This window comes from Myotis yumanensis, unplaced genomic scaffold (assembly GCF_028538775.1).
Source record: "Myotis yumanensis isolate MYYU_CA2020_CCGP unplaced genomic scaffold, mMyoYum1.0.hap1 SCAF_8, whole genome shotgun sequence".
Taxonomy (NCBI): Eukaryota; Metazoa; Chordata; class Mammalia; order Chiroptera; family Vespertilionidae; genus Myotis; species Myotis yumanensis.
In genome coordinates, this window is record NW_027223759.1 from 32,882,826 (window position 1) to 32,901,160 (window position 18,335).

The 18,335-nt window shown below is 45.1% G+C and overlaps 1 pseudogene; it reads left to right on the forward strand.

The window, feature by feature from the left end:
• Positions 1–1,543: 1,543 nt before the first annotated feature.
• Positions 1,544–18,078, forward strand: LOC139015464 (heat shock factor-binding protein 1 pseudogene; annotated as a pseudogene).
• Positions 18,079–18,335: the final 257 nt, after the last annotated feature.

Consider the following 18,335-nt stretch of genomic DNA (forward strand, 5'->3'; position numbering starts at 1 on the left):
ACAGGCAGGAACAGGCCACTGGTGCTGTGCTAGTGTCCTGGGGCTGCCCTAACAAAGAATCACGAGCGGGAGGCGTAACTACAGAAATTTAGGGTCTCACAGTTCTAGGGCCGGAAGTCTGGCCTCGAGGTGTGGGCAGTGCCGGTCCCTTCTGACGGCTATGAGTGAGAATCTGCCGGCCGCTCCTGCTCCTCGTGGCCGCAGCACCCCTCTGCTTGTACGTGCGTTTCCCCTGTCTCCACGCTGCCTTCCCTTTGCATGTGTCTCTCTGGGTCCACATTTCCCCTTTTTATAAGGGCACCAGCATCTAACCATTAGGGTCCACTCCACTGGCCTCGGCTTAACTTGATCGTCTGTAAAGACCCTACTCCCAAGTCAGGTCACAGTCAAGGCACCGAGGGTTGGGGCTCCAACATCGTTTGGAAGGACACGTTTTCACCCGTGACCAGTGCTAACACGGTTTCCTTTCCTGACATAAATCACACTTGACTAGGGCTTTGGCTCTTTTAAACAATGGCTGTGTTTTGTTTTGCTTTTTTCCCCAAACATTTAATAGTTGGCTTTAAGTGGGGGTGAAATTCATGTAGCATAAGTTAACCATTTAAAAGTGAACAATTCAGTGACATTTTCTCCCTTCACAATGTCATGAAGCCATGACCTTTATCTAGTTCCAAGACATTCTCATCACCCCAAAGGAAACTCTGCGCCCACTAAATACCTGCTGTCCATCCACCTGCCCCAACCCCCTATCACAATACTCTACTTTCCCCCGAGTGTACCCACAGAGCTCACAGCACCCGGGAAGTCAGGAATACTATTGTGTTAGGGCTCTCCAGAGCAACAAAACCAACAGGGTACACACACACACACACACACACACGCATGTGTGCACACAGAGTGTGAGAGGAGGGTGCTATCTGAGCCCAGTCTTCACTGTGGTCCACATTGTCACCCATGCTTGGCCGTCCGTGGCCACACCAGCCTTAAGCTGCTGGGCTCTGACGTCAGCCCTGACCACAGATGCTCGGCTGAGGGAAAGAGGTGCGCTGGTGATGGTGAGGGCCGTGGCCATCTCTCTGCCCTGGGTCCCGTTCTGCCACAGCTCGCCCCCTTGGCTCTGCTGTCAGGGTTTCCTCCGGGCTGTTGGGCGGCCGGGAACGGTGGGCAATCCTCTGATAGCAGCTCAGGGTCTCCCATCAGGGAGGTTTCCAGGTTCTATGCATCCTGACAATCACCGCCTCCAGGAGCACTGTGTGTCCCTTCCTTTCCTGCCCCCTGGTCCCCTCAGCCCTGCGCTCTGCCACCATGCCCGCGCCTCATGCTCCCCCCTCTTTCCCTCCCCACCCCCTGACTCTCTTTGCACTCCCGGGCCTCAGAATTGTCCATGGTATTTGCTAAAGTAAACATGTGCTGCTCCTTCGGCTGCTGAAAATCACTGTGGAAAGAACAGATCACAGGCCGCATGGGCAGGAATGCAGGGAAAATCGCTTTCATGCCTAAAAGTAACAGGACAGGGGCAGTACCGGGGAGGAATGGGTCAGCCATGTACCACAGCAGCATGGCAGGTGAGGTCCTAGCTGTCATCTTAGTAAGTCCTGTAACTGTCCCAGGCCTGCTGTGTCTTCCCTGCCTTACTCTAGCCAGGCACCCACGTGCCCACGTCCCCTAACCACCGCCCTCTGGGGTCAGCCCCATCTGGGTCACTGACGACGAGCCCAGCCCACGTCTGCTGGCTGGCAGAGCCCGGGGCCCTCAGTGCCTTCTCCCCAGTCTCACGGGGTTGCCGCTGGCCTGGACACCCCAGCCACGGAGTCACTTCGTGTCCTTCAGAACGCCTACCCTCAATTTCCATTACCGCGGAGGCGTGTGGAAAAAATCACCAGGACACCCTGCCCCAGCCTGCAGGGGCCTGACACTCCTGCTGCCTTTGCTGAACGGACCGACGGATGAAAGAAACGCGGAGGACAGACTGCAGTGTGGATCTCAGAGTTACTGCGCCGCCTTGAGAAACACTCCTGTGGGGTTTTTGTGGGATCTTTTCCTACGGTCTCTAGAGAGAAGAAAGATTTAGACGGACCCGCTGCTGACACATACACTCCATTTCCCAAAGCCTTGATGCCCCCCCTGGACATGCATGAGGTGACTGTTGCAGGACTCAGTGGAGAGCACGTTTCCCCTCACTCAGTGCACCCCCAGTAAATAAAAGCAACCGTGGTGAGAAGGAAGCAGATGAAAAATTGAGAGCTGGAAGGAGATTTGGGTATCTTCAGCCTGATTTCCTGTCAGGGTGATGTCTAGCATTTGTCCCGTCCATCAGAGAGCTAGAGGACCCGACGCTGCCAGCGCCCTGTCCTGTCCCACACCCGGCCTTCCCGGGGGCCCACAGCCGGGCCTGGGGGAAGCTGCCTGGCCCGGCACAGAGGCCACTACACACCTGCGGGTGACAAGCGGCAGCGAAGACAGCGAAGACGCCAGGCGTGTGGAACAAACAGCCACTCTTCCCGGTGCCTGCCAGCGCGAGTCACAGAGGACGTTTCCAGACTGAATGTCAGCAGTTCACAGCTCAGGACGTCTTTCAAAGGGAAATTTTACAAAATGCCAGTCCACGAGGAGATAATCGTGGGTTTCCAGAAAAAATAAAAAAGGAAACCAAGATAGCAGAGCCTTTCTGTTCTCTTTGAAAAGCCACAGAAACCGCAGCAGGAACCCATGTGACAGGAGAAGGCTTCCTGCCAGACGTGGGGAGGGACGATGACAGTCCCCCTTCCATCGCTGAGCTCCTCACCGGAAGTGAAGGAGGCCCCCGGGGAGCAGGCTGTTCCCACGGCCACAAACACATTCATTTCCAAGAGACAAATGGGGTGGCCCATCAGCCTGCAGTTTAGGCAATAATGCAACTCAGTATTTATGGGGCTTCACAACAAAGCGTCATTAAGAACAGGAACACAGTTAAATATAGCAGCAGCCCAAGAACTATGCACTCGGCTCTGACAACAAACAAATGAGAACAAGTGATGGCATCTACTCAAAACTAAACAGAGTGTGGTGTTTTTCTCACTGCGTTTTAGATTTAATGGAGTCTTGTGGGGGATGTAAAAGAGGTCAGAAGCCACAAATGTACTGCTAGCTCCTTGTTGGGTTGGTTTTGATGGCAGCCAGGTGTCCCCACCAGCATCTCAGCCGTGGGTTTAGCTGCTGCGAGGAGAGAAACCCACGTCCCAGTCCTCGTGGCTGACCATCGCCGGCTTCTCCCTTCCCTACAGCTGATGAGCTCCATTTATGACCACATTACAATGCCAAAGGAGACCCAACGGACATTGTGAGAAATGGCTTACAGACATAAACACACAGATTGACTCCAGGAACCACAACTTTGAAAGCATCAGCAAGACGAAAAGAAACTGAGCTGTCGTTTTCCACGGTCACTCCCAATTGTTTCTCATCTTCTTTTCTCAGTACTCCTTTCCTCACATCGACAGTAAGCCTAATTACTAAAATGTCATGGAATCTAGAGATAATGATGCAGCTTTTAACTTATGACAATAGTTAAGACAATTCAAGGGCAATCAGGTTGGACTATAGACTTAAAGAGGCCTCCCTCTTCTGAGCACACAAAGTTGTCCCAACTTAGAAAAAATACAGTAAACACAGTCTAGACCAGTTCACCAAATCGCATGTCTAAGTCATTATTGGAGAAAGAATGGTGCCATATAGCCGTTCAATAAAGTGGCAGAATTAGCATCTGACCACAACACAGGGCTATAATAGATTAAAGAAGAAACAGACCTGCGGTTATCTCAACTGCTACAGAAAAGGTATCTAGTGACGCTCAGTACCTATTAATGAGAAAATGGCTCTCAGCAAGCTGGGAGAAGTGAACTTCCATAACTTAATAGTTTATACCCAGTACTTGCAGCCAGCCTTATATTCCTGCTGGAGAAATTTTAGACACATTCCTCCTAAGATTGGTTGTAAGACGAGAATAACCATTATTACTTGTCGGGGCTGACCGGCAGACCCTGAGCGATGGATGAATGATTACTCTGACACATGTTTTTGTGAAAGAGAGGGCTAAGGGGCTGCTTGGCCTGAGAAACCAAACAGCCCCGTTCGCCTGCCTCCTTGGGTTTTTATTGTAACAACAGCTTGTGCTAAATTTAACTATTAGATACTATCAGCAGGGTAAGCCTCCTTGAGAAGACACATGTATCTGCAGTGTCCTTTAAGCAAGGACTTCTGAAGACTAAGCATAAAGATTCCAGTAAAACACCTAGGGGCTCAGACTTGTTTGGAAAAGTCAAGGCAGGGCCAGCCGCCTTCAGCCAACTCCTGTCCTGTGCCTCCCCACAATTACTGACACCATTGAGGGCACTGTCAGAGGCTTGGCCAACAGTAAGAGGAAAGAAAATGAATAAAGAATAAAGGAACTAAAGAGAAAGAGAAACTACCATCATTTACTGATGGAACAATCCCTTACCTAAAATACCCATGGGCTCTTCGAACAAACCTTCAACAGCATTTCTCTACATTAATACTAATAACAACAAAAAGTCATAAAAGCAATAACTCATTCACATGAAAAACACATTCTTAAGTATTTAGAAACTAGCTTAACACAAGGTTTCCATGGTGAAACTTCAAAATTATGATGAAGGACATAGAAAATGATATGAATAATATCTGAATATGTCTTTATTTTGTCTTAGGGTTTTGGAGATAACTATTGTATTTGAAGAGACTCCACTTACACTTGACCTTTATTCCATGTCCTCTATGTCTGATGGCAATAGTTACCAATAATGCATTGCATCCATGAAATCTGCTGAGTGAACAGATCTTAAATGCTCTTACCACATACATAGTAACTATGTGAGGTGATGGATATATTCATTAACTTGACTGTGGTGATCATTTCACAATATAAACATATATCAAAACACCAAGTTGTACACCTTAAATAGACACAACTTTTACTTGTTATTTGTACCTCAGTAAAGAGGGGGGGGAGTCATTCACAACAACAGACTGGAGGGAGGCAGTGCAGTCTACACGGAGCAGTACCTAGAATACATATTTTAAAATAGCTCTAGCAAATCAATTTGAAAATAGGTCAAAACTTCAAGAGCAAACAGGAATAAAATAGAAACACCTTTCACAGGAGAGAAAATGGAGAAAAATATAAGATGATAAAAATATAAAAAGATGTTCAACTTCATTTTAAAAAACCACACAATTCATCCAAAACAAAAACATACATTTTCCAGGAACTCATATTGTGATGGGTTGAACTGTGTCCCCCTAAAACTCATAGGTTGAAGTCCTAACCCCCAGTTCCTCAGAACTTGGCCATATGTGGAGATATTCTTTAAGGAGGTAATTAAGTTAGAAATGAGGTCATTCGACTGAGCCATAATCTAATGTGACTGACGTCCTTGTAAGAGAGGAGATTAGGACACAGACACGCAGAGGGAAGACCGTGTGAAGACAGACTGAGGAGGCAGCCGTCTGCAGGCCCAGGAGAGAGGCCTCAGAAAACACCAGCCCTGCCGACACCTCAATCTCTGACTTGCAGCCTCCGGTCTTCTCCTCCTTCACAGGTCCCGACACCTGGGTCATGGCTCTGTGCGATTTTCATTAATTCCCAGTCCTCCTCTTCCTGAAAGTGAGTTGAGGTGATTTACAAAGTACTTATGATATAAAAGATGACTAGATATTTGAGGAAATTAGATCATTTTGGAAACTATTTACAGGGAGGTAAAGTAAGTGATCACACACCAAAAATACCATCATTTTCCAGTGAGTTGGCAAAGGTGGTTGATTTGGCTCTGAGTTTTAGCAAAGAAAACAGGAGAAAATGTCACTGCACATCCAATAAGACATAACAGGCATCAGGGCAAGTCCAGCCAGGTGCTTCGGTAAATAGTTGTAACTCGTGAGATGGACTAAGGATTGATTTTTCTTTCATCACCACCTCGAACTGCATATTGTTAAATTTCCTTTTCATTCCTTCATGGCATCTTGAACAGAACCCAAATGTTCCAGTTACTTTTGGGTGTTAACACTCCTTCCAATTTAAAGCCTCAGTGTGGTTTACGTGTCCCCTCCTCTGGGCGAATGCTGGAGGCCACACTACCTGCCAGATCAGGGCCTGGGTGAGGCACACCTGCCTCCCTGCATGTGTGTAGGGAGGAGGACAGATTCTGCACAGGCTGTTGAGTTGATGTCCCTCTCAGTTGTGAAAATAACGTTCCCAAGAAGGAGGTCTGACCTGTCGCTGGGTCAGATGTGACAGTCGGCAGAGGCAAAGGCGATGACTCTATCACGACACAGGTTGGTGACAAAGTCACTCTCCTGTGACACTGGACTTTACAGCTAAAAGTTAATAAATGCAGTTTTTCACTTAAGAAATGTGGTTTCTATGATATCCCTACACAGTCTTGAGTCTGTTAACCAGCTCGCCTTTCAAGATAAGTATTAATGCAAATCTCAAAATGTGACAGGAATGGTCCTTGCCCCTTTTGTTACACAGACTCGGACATTTTTTTATTTTAAAGGTAGAGAAGAAGTACACATGTAAGTTAAATGTTATGGTTTATGTTGACATCCTCACGCCTCCCTTACTTTCTAAACCAGGCGATGATGTTCAATCTCCTCTTCTTCTAAGGCCACCAGATTGGATGAGGGCCCATTCTAACAGCCTCGTTTTAAATTAATGAGCCCCTGGACCCTCCCTCCAGGTACAGTCCCAATCCGAGGTACTGGGGGTTAGGACTTCAACACATGAATGTTGGGGGGACACAATTCCGTCCATAATAGATATGGTGTCATTCCCTACCATGGCTTTGAATGCTGGTTGTGGCCTTTTCTAATTGTATGTCCACGTTCAAATGTATTAATCTCCCTGAACATCCAGCCCTACCTCTTCCAGATACAGGTAATGGTCACCACCTCTCTAGGCACAGGAAGGATTAAATGACATAATATGGGTAAAGTGACCAGCACCGTGAGTGGCACATAGTAGGTGCTCAAGTAATGTAAGTTCCCTTCCCTTTCACTCTTCCCTCCCTTCTCTGTATCTACAGACAGGAGCCCTGTCTTGAACGTTCACAAAGAGGAATGAGTGTTCGTTGTAATGGAGATGGCAGGGTGCTGTGCCCCGTCAGCTCTGAGATCTCTGGTCCAGGACATGGAAGACCAGAGGGAGGCTGCTACACCTGATTATAGTGGGAGACCTGCCTTTACACTCTGGTTCTAAGGAGGAAAATGCAGGCGTTATTTTAACTTTAGGCTACAAAACGCTTGATACTAAGACTTCTTGCCTCCTTGAAAGTCACTGAAGGTTTACAGCTATTTGTTTGTTTGCTTTTTTCTTTCTCAGTTACTATTTTTAAGGTGATTTTCCTATATTTCCTATTTTTTTATTTTTCTCTTGGCTAAATGTATTTTCATAATTAACATGTCTCACTTAGCAGATTTATATTGATCAAGTTTTATGTCCATCACTGCTTCTGCTTTTGTAAACTGAGAAATGAGATTTTTTTTCCCCCCAACTAGTTAAAAATTACATTAAAATTTCATTGGAACTATAGTGCTTTGTGCTGTTTTCACTTTCGCTCTGTAGCCTCCATTCTCTTACTTTGTTTTGAGTTTACTTTAAATGGACAGAAGACTTTGAGAAAAATCAAAGTAACATTTTACAGATAACAGTCTCTCCTTTACCCTTCGCTGACAAATGGAACTCTCTATGAAGGTTTGTTTGAGTCTCAGGATCTTGTTGCTCCATGTACTGTACTCCGCCTATTGCCACCTTTTCATAAACACTTGCTGCCTGGGCTCATAAGAGCTTCATTCGTTCCTGTCCTGCGTGTGACTCCAATTTTGGAAATCGACAAATGAGTCCATCTGCTAAGTGACCACCTGGACTTTCCAATGGCGCTCACCAAAGACTCCCAGTAAACCTCGTACGAGGGAGTGCCGGTTCACCCATCCCATGGAACTCTGCCTAGGGGACACCTGAGGTCCTCCTCAATCCTGGGTTCTCGCTGTCTACAAGATGCCTCCCCCTCCAAGTTAAACTAATGTTTTTATTTGCCACAGAATCCTTCAACAATCCATTCTGCTTTCAGGGCCAAGTATGGCCAACTTGTTAAGGTATATAGCACCTTACTTTTCCTTCAGAAGGAGTGAAAAAACACATTAAGCTAAAAACTCAGGTTGGAAATGAAAATCTCATTGTAAGGCTGGGTAAATCCAGCAACATACACCAAAGAACTGAAAAACAGGCCACCGGGGGTTTTGCCCATGATGTGAATAACTTTGTGTCTGCTAAGGTAGAATTTGGAGGATGCGGTACCAACTCCATAGGCAGTTTATCTCATGCCACTGAGCATGAAGGGGATGTGCCTTCACAGCACCCAACATGGGTCTACACACTGCATGCCTGGGACTGGAACTCCAGCGTGACAGTCAAAATTCGTGAGGTGAGTAAGTGAATGAATAGCACACTAGAATAAGAATGACTAGATTATTCTATATATGTGGCCTGGGTCTCCATCTGACAGATCCTCAAGTCTACATCTTCTCTCTCTTTGAGAAATAAAGAAACTGAAACCCAAAGAGGTTATGTGGCTGGCTGATATCCCATCATAGCAAGGCTCTATTTTTGACCCCTGGTGTTCTTTTTCAGCAACCCCACTCCCTTTTGAGTCACCTTGCATGGTGGAGGGGATGCGAACAGGACATGTATCCCCTTCTCTCTCACTAAGTGAGCCATCGGAGACAAAGACTCGGACTCCATCTGTACCAACTCTTTTCATCCATACAATGGAAAGAATGTCTGCTGTACTACCTACCCCACTATGGGGAGAAGGGTCCTTAGACAAGACTGTGGGTAGGGTTTGAAAAAGAAAACTGACATTAAATACCAGTGACTGACATTATTTTACTAGCATTTTATTCTTTTCTGTCAACTGGAAGCTACTTAAGGTGACATTTCTTTCATAATTCTAGTACAATTGGATATTTATTAGTAAAACTCTCTCCTGGCTGTCTCTCAATTCTTTGTTTCATGTTAGAAATCCTGGGTGATGGAAAGAGTGTGGGTTGACCAATGAGTATTGAATTCCACAGGGTATGGTACCATACCTGGCCTGCCAGAGAAATGACAAAACAAAAGATGTGGGTGGCCATGACACCGCCACAACCTCAGTGGCCAGCCACAAAGACATAAAGAATCTTGGAGGAAGTCAGGTTTTGGTTACAGGCAACCACAAGGAACTTGCAATCACAAGTTACCACATGGATGTGATACATCTACTGAGAAGCACATTTTCTTTGGGTCTATGAGTCATTGTCCAAAATCTGTGTTCTCCTTTGAGTGCATGTGAGATGAGATTACCACTTTATGCATTATCCTTACAATTCTGGAAGAATGAGTTTCCCTGTAAGGGTGACTTGGGACCCTAAGCTTGTGGAAACTGGGCATCCTGCTCACAATGGCATTCTTTGGTTTGTGTTTACTACTTGGGTCGCAAGGCTTAACAATGGAGCTCATTCTTTTTTCAGGAAGGGCATATGGCCAGTGTTCGTCCATGCTATCTCCGGCCATCCCCCAAAATAAGTCCCACTGGTGCTAGAGTAGAAGTGATTGGGCCACAGTCTCCAGGTCCAACCTCTAATTCCAGCTTTAATCCAGACCAGTGCTTTCACACCAAGTGTCTAAGAGCCTGACCTGACCCTTTTTTCGTGGTTAAAAGTCATTTTCCAGCCCAATCTAGAACTGAAATAAACAAGAATCCCTAATAAATTCCATGTTTAAACAACTCAAAAAATAAATTATATTCATCTATTACAAAACAACAAGGGAAAGAAAACCCTTCCAAGAATTTGAAATGAACTGGCTAGTGAAGCGTAAGCCCTTCTGGTTTGATTTTACTTATAAAGAATATGTTACCTTATAAAACCTGAGTAATAATTCTAAATGAACTCATGCAGTCATTCAACAAATATTTATCCACACTTACTATGTGCTGGCCTCTGTTCTGCATAGTGGGGATATAGTGGTAGGGAATTTAACAAGAAAAACAAAAAATCCTAGAATTCCAAAATCACAAGAACCACAGAAACAAAGACCAATGGTGGACTCCCTTGAAAAGATGAAGTTGTGTTGGGGGATTTTAAAAGGACTTGTTAATATACACAACTGTTTCCTTAAAAATACTTTCCAGATGGGAAGGAATACAGTTTTGATGATGCAAGAGTCTTCCAAATATGACATAGACTTGCTCATATACATAGTTCCTATTAAATATTCTATGAAAAAAATTACCCTGGCACCCACCCCTCGGTTTTATTTCCAGATGAAACGAGTAAAGCTGAAAATATCAGGAGAGTGGGAAGCGATTGCTACCACTGTGTTCTCAGACGTAGCCCAGATGCCTGGGTCATTCAGCTCTGAGTGAGCACCAGTCCACTGTGCTGGTGACAGTCCAGAGTGACAGAGCGCCTTTCGCCTGTGACATGGTGGCAGAGAGTGTGGGTGGGCCCACCTGACTTCTCCGCCCCCCTCCTCTCCCTGCCTGCCTTTCCTGTAGAGGCCACAGCAGGGACGTGCCTCCGAAGCGTCCCACCAGGGGTTTAATTCCCTCTGGTCATCATCTTAACATTCTCAATAACTTTCTCTTTGAATTTGTGTTTTAGGCATAAAATCCAATGGGACAACGGAGCGTGCCCTGGGAGACTTAGAGCCTCGGCTCACCTCCCCTACATGTTCTCACCCAGGCTCGGTGACCACTGGTGAGGCTCAGCAGGTGCACCCCGTGAGCATCTGCACTTACTTCCTGAGCATCCTCACCTCACAGCAGGAAATCGCAAATGAAAACACCATGGCAGGTAGCTAGAGAAACTTGGGAAGAAAGGAAAAGCCTGTCCCCTGCTTTTTGAAGGAAGGGTTCTGGGGTTTCCTCCTGGGGTCCTACAAATGATGTGGCCAGCCCCACGTATTAGCCAGAAACTGTTACCTGGCCATCCTCCCAACTGAGAGGCCTCCCACAGGTCCCGCCTCCTGAAATCATCATCTTTGGGGGTTAGAATCTCAACTTTTGAATTTTGGGGAGGACACATAGCAGGTATAACTGACAAAAATGCGTGGCTTCGTGTCTTATTGTACAAATACATTGCGAAATAATCACCAACACCAAGCTAAGTGAGATATTCATCATCTCACAAAGTGACCATGTTTGTATTTTTGTGATGAGAACACATAAGATCTCCCCTCTTAGTAAAGTTCAAGTACACATTACAGTGCTGTGAACAATATTCACATTGTTGAACATTAGACTTCCAGAACAAACTTATCCTGCGTAACTGAACTTCATACCCTTGACCAACATTCCCTCACCCCTGCCCCTCCAACCACCATTCTATTCTCTGCTCCTGGCATTTGACTACTTCAGATTCCACATATAAGTGAGATCAAGCGGTATTTGCCTTTCTATAAGGAATAGTATTTAACCTTAAACAAAGAAGACACTCCTTCATCAAGGGTACAGGGCTGCAGCTGTGTGGGGTGAGTAGAGGGAGCTAATGCCCGCCATGCTGAGTGTAGTTAATACTGCAGTGGATACTGGAAATTGGCTAAGAAAGTAGATTCCCTGTCCTCTCATCACACACAGAATGGTAGTTGGGAGGAGATGATGTGTGAATGAGCCTGACCGTAGTCATCATTCCACTACGTAGATGTAATATATAAAATCATGATGTGTTGCATTTTGAACATATACAATTTTAGTTTAAAAAGAAAAGAAAGAAGTCCTAGCATTGCAACTGCATGGGTGGACCTGGAGGACACTGTGTTAAGTGAAGTGAGCCAGTCCTTTTCAAACCGGATGCCAGGAGGTCACTGCAAATTGATTGGCACTTGGAATACGTCTATGGGACGTTTCTGGAATATAGAGACGGGTACGTTCAGCTACTCAGATGTTGGCTCTTCCTGGAGTAAATTGTAAGGAGACTGACACTACAGGAAAGAGCTGGTTATTGCCTGGCCCCCCTGGCCTGCAGTGTCTTTCCGAATGATGTCTGAGCCTCCCTCACTGTTCCCACCCCAATGGGAGCCTCGGATTCCCACAGCGCCAGCCGCAGCTGCCCAGCTCCGCTGCCCCCGCCTAACTTCCAGCCATTTGAGGATTCTGAGGCTGTAGCTACATGACATCAAAATAACCCATCAGCTTCAAAAAATAACAAGCCAAACAATTATAAACAAAACAGCTGCTTGAACCAACTGTGTGTTTTTTACCCTTTAACGGGCGTTTCATCCACTGACAACTCTAGAAAGAGTCTTCGGGTGCGAGCTAAATAATGGATTTTTTGTGCTGGGAATGACTTCATGGAGAAGGTGATTGACGCCTCCATGGTTTTGGGGAGGCAAGGATGTAATTAAGAAGCCAGCTGATGTGGGCTGACAAATCCCCCTCTGACTTCCTCACGCTGATGCCCGGAATAAATTTCAATCTTGGCATTTAAGCCAGCTTCCGAATTAACCCTTTCCTTCACGTGCCCTCTTTTTCAGTGTTTGCATTTTCCCTGCCTTTTTAGACATTAGTTCCAGTGGTGTTGTTATTCAGGCCTTAGTGGGTTATCTATTAGGATTATCCATGCCTGTCATTAATCGGTTTAGAAATTTTGGTCTTTAATTGATTTGTTGTTCAATGAAATAAAATCTGTGCAGGATTTAAACAAATAAAAAAAAATCAGGCAGAGTAATAGTGAAAGGCAACGAATTCCCACTCCCCTCCCTGCCCCCCAAGCCTTGCTCCAAAGGCAACAGCATTTCACTGCTTGTGCTTTTTTCTGATAGCTGCCCCATATGTGTAAATACTGTGCATATGCCACTCAGTTCTGAGTGGTCCACCTTTTATTTGCTGCTGGCTTTCTGTTATGATGTATCTTGTAAAATCAACACCCCCACTTCCTTCCACCCAATATAGTCACATCACTACTTAGTCACCTTCACAAACATGCCCCCCAATAAACTTCTCCCACTCCTAATTGTGTTTTGATGTTTGCTTCCCAACAACCCAATTAATACAGTGGTACCAGGAGCATCCGAGAAAGCAGGCGGTAAGGTGGGGGTTGAATGGGATGATTCACTATCAGAAAGATCTCAGTCCTCCTTACGTTAATTTGCAAATGTCAAAATGCCAATAAAAATATCAGCGAGAAGCTTTATGAACCTAGGAAAGTTGATGCTGATGTTCATGTAGAAAATGGAACAGGCATGAATAGCTAAGGAAACATAGGGAAGAAAAAAATCTATGCGAGGGCCGAGCGCTTCCAGACACGAAGATGTTCTAGAAGGCCTCTGTAAGCAAAGCAGTGTAGCCTGGATCATGAATAGATAGACAGACAGACAGATAAGTGGAGCAGAACAAATCACCCAGAAATAGTGCCAAGTACATCTAGAAATTTAGTGTGTGGTAAATAGAGTATTTCAAATCACCAGAGCAAAGATGAACTTTTTAATAAACGGTGCCAGGGCAGCTAGGTAACCACTTGAGAAAAGATAAAATTAGATCCTCACCCCACACAATAGGTAAGCATCAACTCCATATGAACCAGAACTCTAGGTGAGAGAGCTCACAGCCACGAACCTACTGCATGTAAATGTGAGTGGATTCTCTTTCATCTTAGTGGAGACCAAGGCTTTCCAACTGTGAAACAGGGGAAAGGAATAAAAGTAAGGACTGATAAACTTGACTCCATAATATTAAAAAAATCTTTCACACAGAAAAATATCACCATAAATAAAACTAAAAGAAAATTGACAATTGAGAGATATATTAACAACATATATTGGGGGAAAGGATAATACCTCTAATATAAAGAATTCTTTAAAATTGAAAGGAAAGTGGCCAGAACTCTGATAGAAAAATGCGCAAAAAGCATGAGCAGACCCCTTACATACAAAAGTTATAAAAATGGTCCAATAAACATGAAAACATTTTCAGTCTCACGTATAATAAGAGAAATGCAAATTAAACGTAGAGATTCCATTTATCACCAATCAAATGGACAAAAGTTCAAAAGGATGACAATATATTGTATTGGTGAAACTACAAGAAACCAGGCTTCTCCCTTGTTGCTGACAAGAATGCAAATAGCAACAACCCTCATGGAGGAGAATTTGGCAATTTCTAACAGTCTACATACACTTTCACCTGGTGATCTAGCAACTGACATATGGAGTCAAGGTTGTTCATCCTACACTATTTATAATTGGAAGCAATCTAGATGCCTGACCTAAGAGAGTGGATGAATTAACCATGGTATGCCTATGTCATAGAGTACTATGCAACAGTACAAAGGAATGACAAAGATTTCCATAAAACAATATGGAGGGATTTCCAGGGGACATTATTGTGTTGGGGGGGGGGGGTCAAGTGCATAAGAAGACTAAGATATGTTACCATCTATGTAAGAAAAAAGAGAAAATAAGAAAATATACATGTATCTGCTCACTTGTGCAAGAAGACACACAGAAAGGCGGAACCAGAAACGAATGGCATCAGTTACCGCCAGAGAACGAGGTGAAAAGGATGGGGAGAGGAATATGCCTGTGAGTTGGTTCTGACTTTCAGAACCAGATTAATGTTTATATACTTGAATGAGAACAGTAAAGCCTAACCATGAAGTACAAGCAGAAATCAATGAACTGAAGTATTATGTGATTTCAAATTAATAACAAGCACAGTGAAGGATGAGGAGGGAGTTTGTACCCAAATAACATTTCTACACAGGATTTTAAATCTACATCCCTGGGCTAGAGATAGAAAGAACAGCAAACAAATACTGAACTCTAGCTATGAGGTATGTTTTGCTCAGTAGTATGGGTTAGCACTTCTGAAACTATATATTCCAGCATCGAGGAAATAAGTAAATACACAGGGTTTCATGGGAGCCAGATTCCTCATTATCTGAGAAGGAAATTTAAAAAATATGGAAAGAAGAAAGGGTAGAGTGAACCCTAAAGTGATGTATTGGAGGTGTCAATATGAACACATGGCTTTAAAGATAGATGATGGATAGATAGATAGATAGATAGATAGATAGATAGATAGATAGATAGATGATAGAAAATAGAGGACAAATAGATGAGTAGATGGATGGATAATGGATGGGTGGGTGGGTGGGTGGATGGGTGGATGAATGAATGAGTAGATGGATGGGTGAATGGATGGATGGATGGACAAAAACTGATTTTTTTTCTCTGTCCTCTGAGAAGGCATAGAAGCGATGACACCAAGTGATAATAATCGAACATATTACCCAGCTCTTCAGTTTCTAAATACCATTCCCCATTAAAAAGAACCAGAGTTATTTGAGAAATGGCTGGTTTGGGGTCTGAAGATGAAAAAGGTCTTGTAAAAGAACCTGGGACATCCTGTGTCTGAATATAAGGATTGCTCAAAGAAGGATGGGGCATGTCAAAGGGACAGGGGGCCATCTTGAAAGCCCTCCCACTGGCCCCATCTGGGACAATTGGGCATCAAAACAAATAATGGTAAAATACTGACAGACACAAACAAACAATGGGAGAAGAAAAAAAATCTCTCTCTGATAGTAAAATACCAACTAATACATGTAAAAGGAATCGTGCAATTAGAAAAATCACCAGATGGCAAACACCATAATAAATACTGATTGAAGATGTAACCGGTGACCTGATAAGCATTTATCATTGTGGTAATGGTATGGAAACACTGCCGAACTTGATGAGGGAGAAGAGGACTCATGGTACCAGATCAAGAAGGCTCGCCCATTGTGAAAGCCCAGATTGGGAAAGAGCTTAGGCCAGATGGCCGCTCCTACAACAAGAGACTTATTTGTTCCCTGGACAACCCATTTCTGTTGCACCTTATTGCTCGGCACATCAGAGAAGGAGCCCTTTAGGCCAGAGGGAGCTGTGGGGATGTGCATAGCCCGGAGCTACCAGACCAGTAGGACTCCTTTGCAGCTTTCAGGGATCGCCTGGGTACAAGCTGGCTGGAGGGAGGCAGCGTTCTGCAAGCCCCTGGGGTGAGTGGTGCTTAAACAGTCCCCAGATTATCACTCCCCCCTCAGAAACAGCCCCTGGGATTCATTAGCACCAACAGCCTTGCCTCTTGGAAAAGCACGCAATCACAACTCTCAAATGGCAGGCTTCATGTCCCTGCGTGCAGAGGGTCTCCTGGGGGCCGCAGCATTTTTATGACATTGGAAGTCTCTTGTCACTGTTCAAATGAAACATATCGAGGCAGCCCTGGGGTGGGCACCATATGGCTAGCTCCCTGCCCTGAGTGACACTGAGGGGAATAATGACATTCTTCCAGATCTGACTCCATCATTTTAATCACGGAAACGTATGCACTCCTGCTGCTAATCCCAGCTCGGGGCTTCCCGGCTCCCGAAGTCAGCCTCGTAGGGAATTCAATTAATGAGCCAGCCTTGCGGAATAACTTACTCAGTCGTTACAACTGGGGAAACAGATTGGCAGCGAAGAGGAATGGAAATTGTAGGTTTCCTACTCAGCCCCCTTTGTCCCTGCGAGGGAGAATGGGGGTTTTGTTTTCGTTCGATTATCAAGTCAAAATTTCCACTTTCTTGTCTGTTCACTGGCTACCATCTGTTCAACTAAAGGGCTGTGAAGATTCTAACTCAATGTCTCGTTTTTTGGAATGTTTAGAAACTAAAGGAACCCCAAACTTAAATTTTGTATTTTAATTTAATGTTAATAAGAGTTAGAGGTAGCACCCAAAAAGATTTTCTTTTATTTAATGTTCTGAAATCCTTTCTCTTGATGCTTCTTTAAACGGCCCATTTTATGAGTTCTATTTATCTCAGGGAAAAAAGCAAACATGCTGTTTTTCTTCTTCTCTTTTAAAATGAAAGAAGAGTTACATAACCACATGGAGAAAACATGGAAATCAGAAAGTATTACCCACAGCCCCCGTGTCAAAACACAAATGCATGGTGTTGGCCCAGTCTGTTGTTTGCCCTTTTATTTTTGCTTTTTTCCCACGTTCACAATTTCTCATGTTTAATATGTTGGTTTCTCTTATGACTTGTGAGCTTAGACAGTCATTCCTGCTCAACAGTAGTCTATTTTAATTTCGTATAGCTTTTTTATATTTGATTTTTTAACACTTTAATCCATTTAGAAGTTACTTTGGTGAAAGATGAAGCTTTTCCCCTCCCCCTGCAAGGAAGCACCAAGAGCTGTCCAGGGGGATCCCTGGGTTCCACACATGTCCCTGTTGAGTGACAGCCACCCACCTCCCCCGCTGTGTCCGGACGATTACTCCTGCCAAGACAAAGACTCCTCTTGCTCGTTGACCCCTGGACACAAGGATTTCCAAGCAGCAAGCACAGCTTGTAGTTCATGGGACTCATGCCCCCTGGCAAGAGGACGCCCCATCTAGGGGCGGAACATGTTGTCCTGCAGAGCTCAGAGTTGTGGGGACAGGAATCACCCCAAGTCCCCTGGTGGATCATAGGAGGTCAGGGTAGGGGAGGCCACTCCTACTTCACCCTGGGGCACAGTGTCAGGCAGGGCACCCACTGCAGCCTGGAGAACAGCACCCATCCTCAGAGCACCCCCCCTCAGCTGGCATCCCTGCACTCTGTTCGGTGTGATTGGAAGCACACGGACAGAGCTCATGCGCGTGGGCTCGCCCCACACTCCTCCATCCGCCTGGTCAGACGCCGTGTTGTGTGGGATTCCATGCTTGCGGATCAGGCGCTTCCAAAGACCCAGGTGCTGGTCTGAGACATCGGCACCACACAGGGGAGCAGGGAGATGAGACTGACCCCAGGACCCTGCAGGATCCCAGCTCGGTGGTACCGACTCTCCTCCAACACATGGGAGATCAGCCTCAGACCACGTCCGGCCAGATCCCTGGAAGAACAGACGACGTGAATAGTGGCATTGATGACTCTGAGAAAAACCTTGCCCCCCTGGCGACACAGGCCAGGGTGCAAGAACTGGAAAGTGAAAACAGGACACCTGCCACGCGACAGCGGAAGGGTGCGAACCCGCACTAAGGGCTGGAAGGTGGTTTTCTCTGCTCAGAGAAGACCACGGGCTTTGCGATGAACTGCTTTCTGTAGACAGGTTTTATAGTAGAAAGCTTGCGTTCTTTTTATCACATTTAACAAGTTTATAGAATGGTTTTTCCCTTCCAGTGTTTTTTTTTTTAATCCTCACCCAAGGATATGTTTTTATTGATTTTAGAGAGAGAGGAAGGGGGGGAGAGAGAGAGAGAGAGAAACATCGATGCGAGAGAGAAATGTTGATCAGT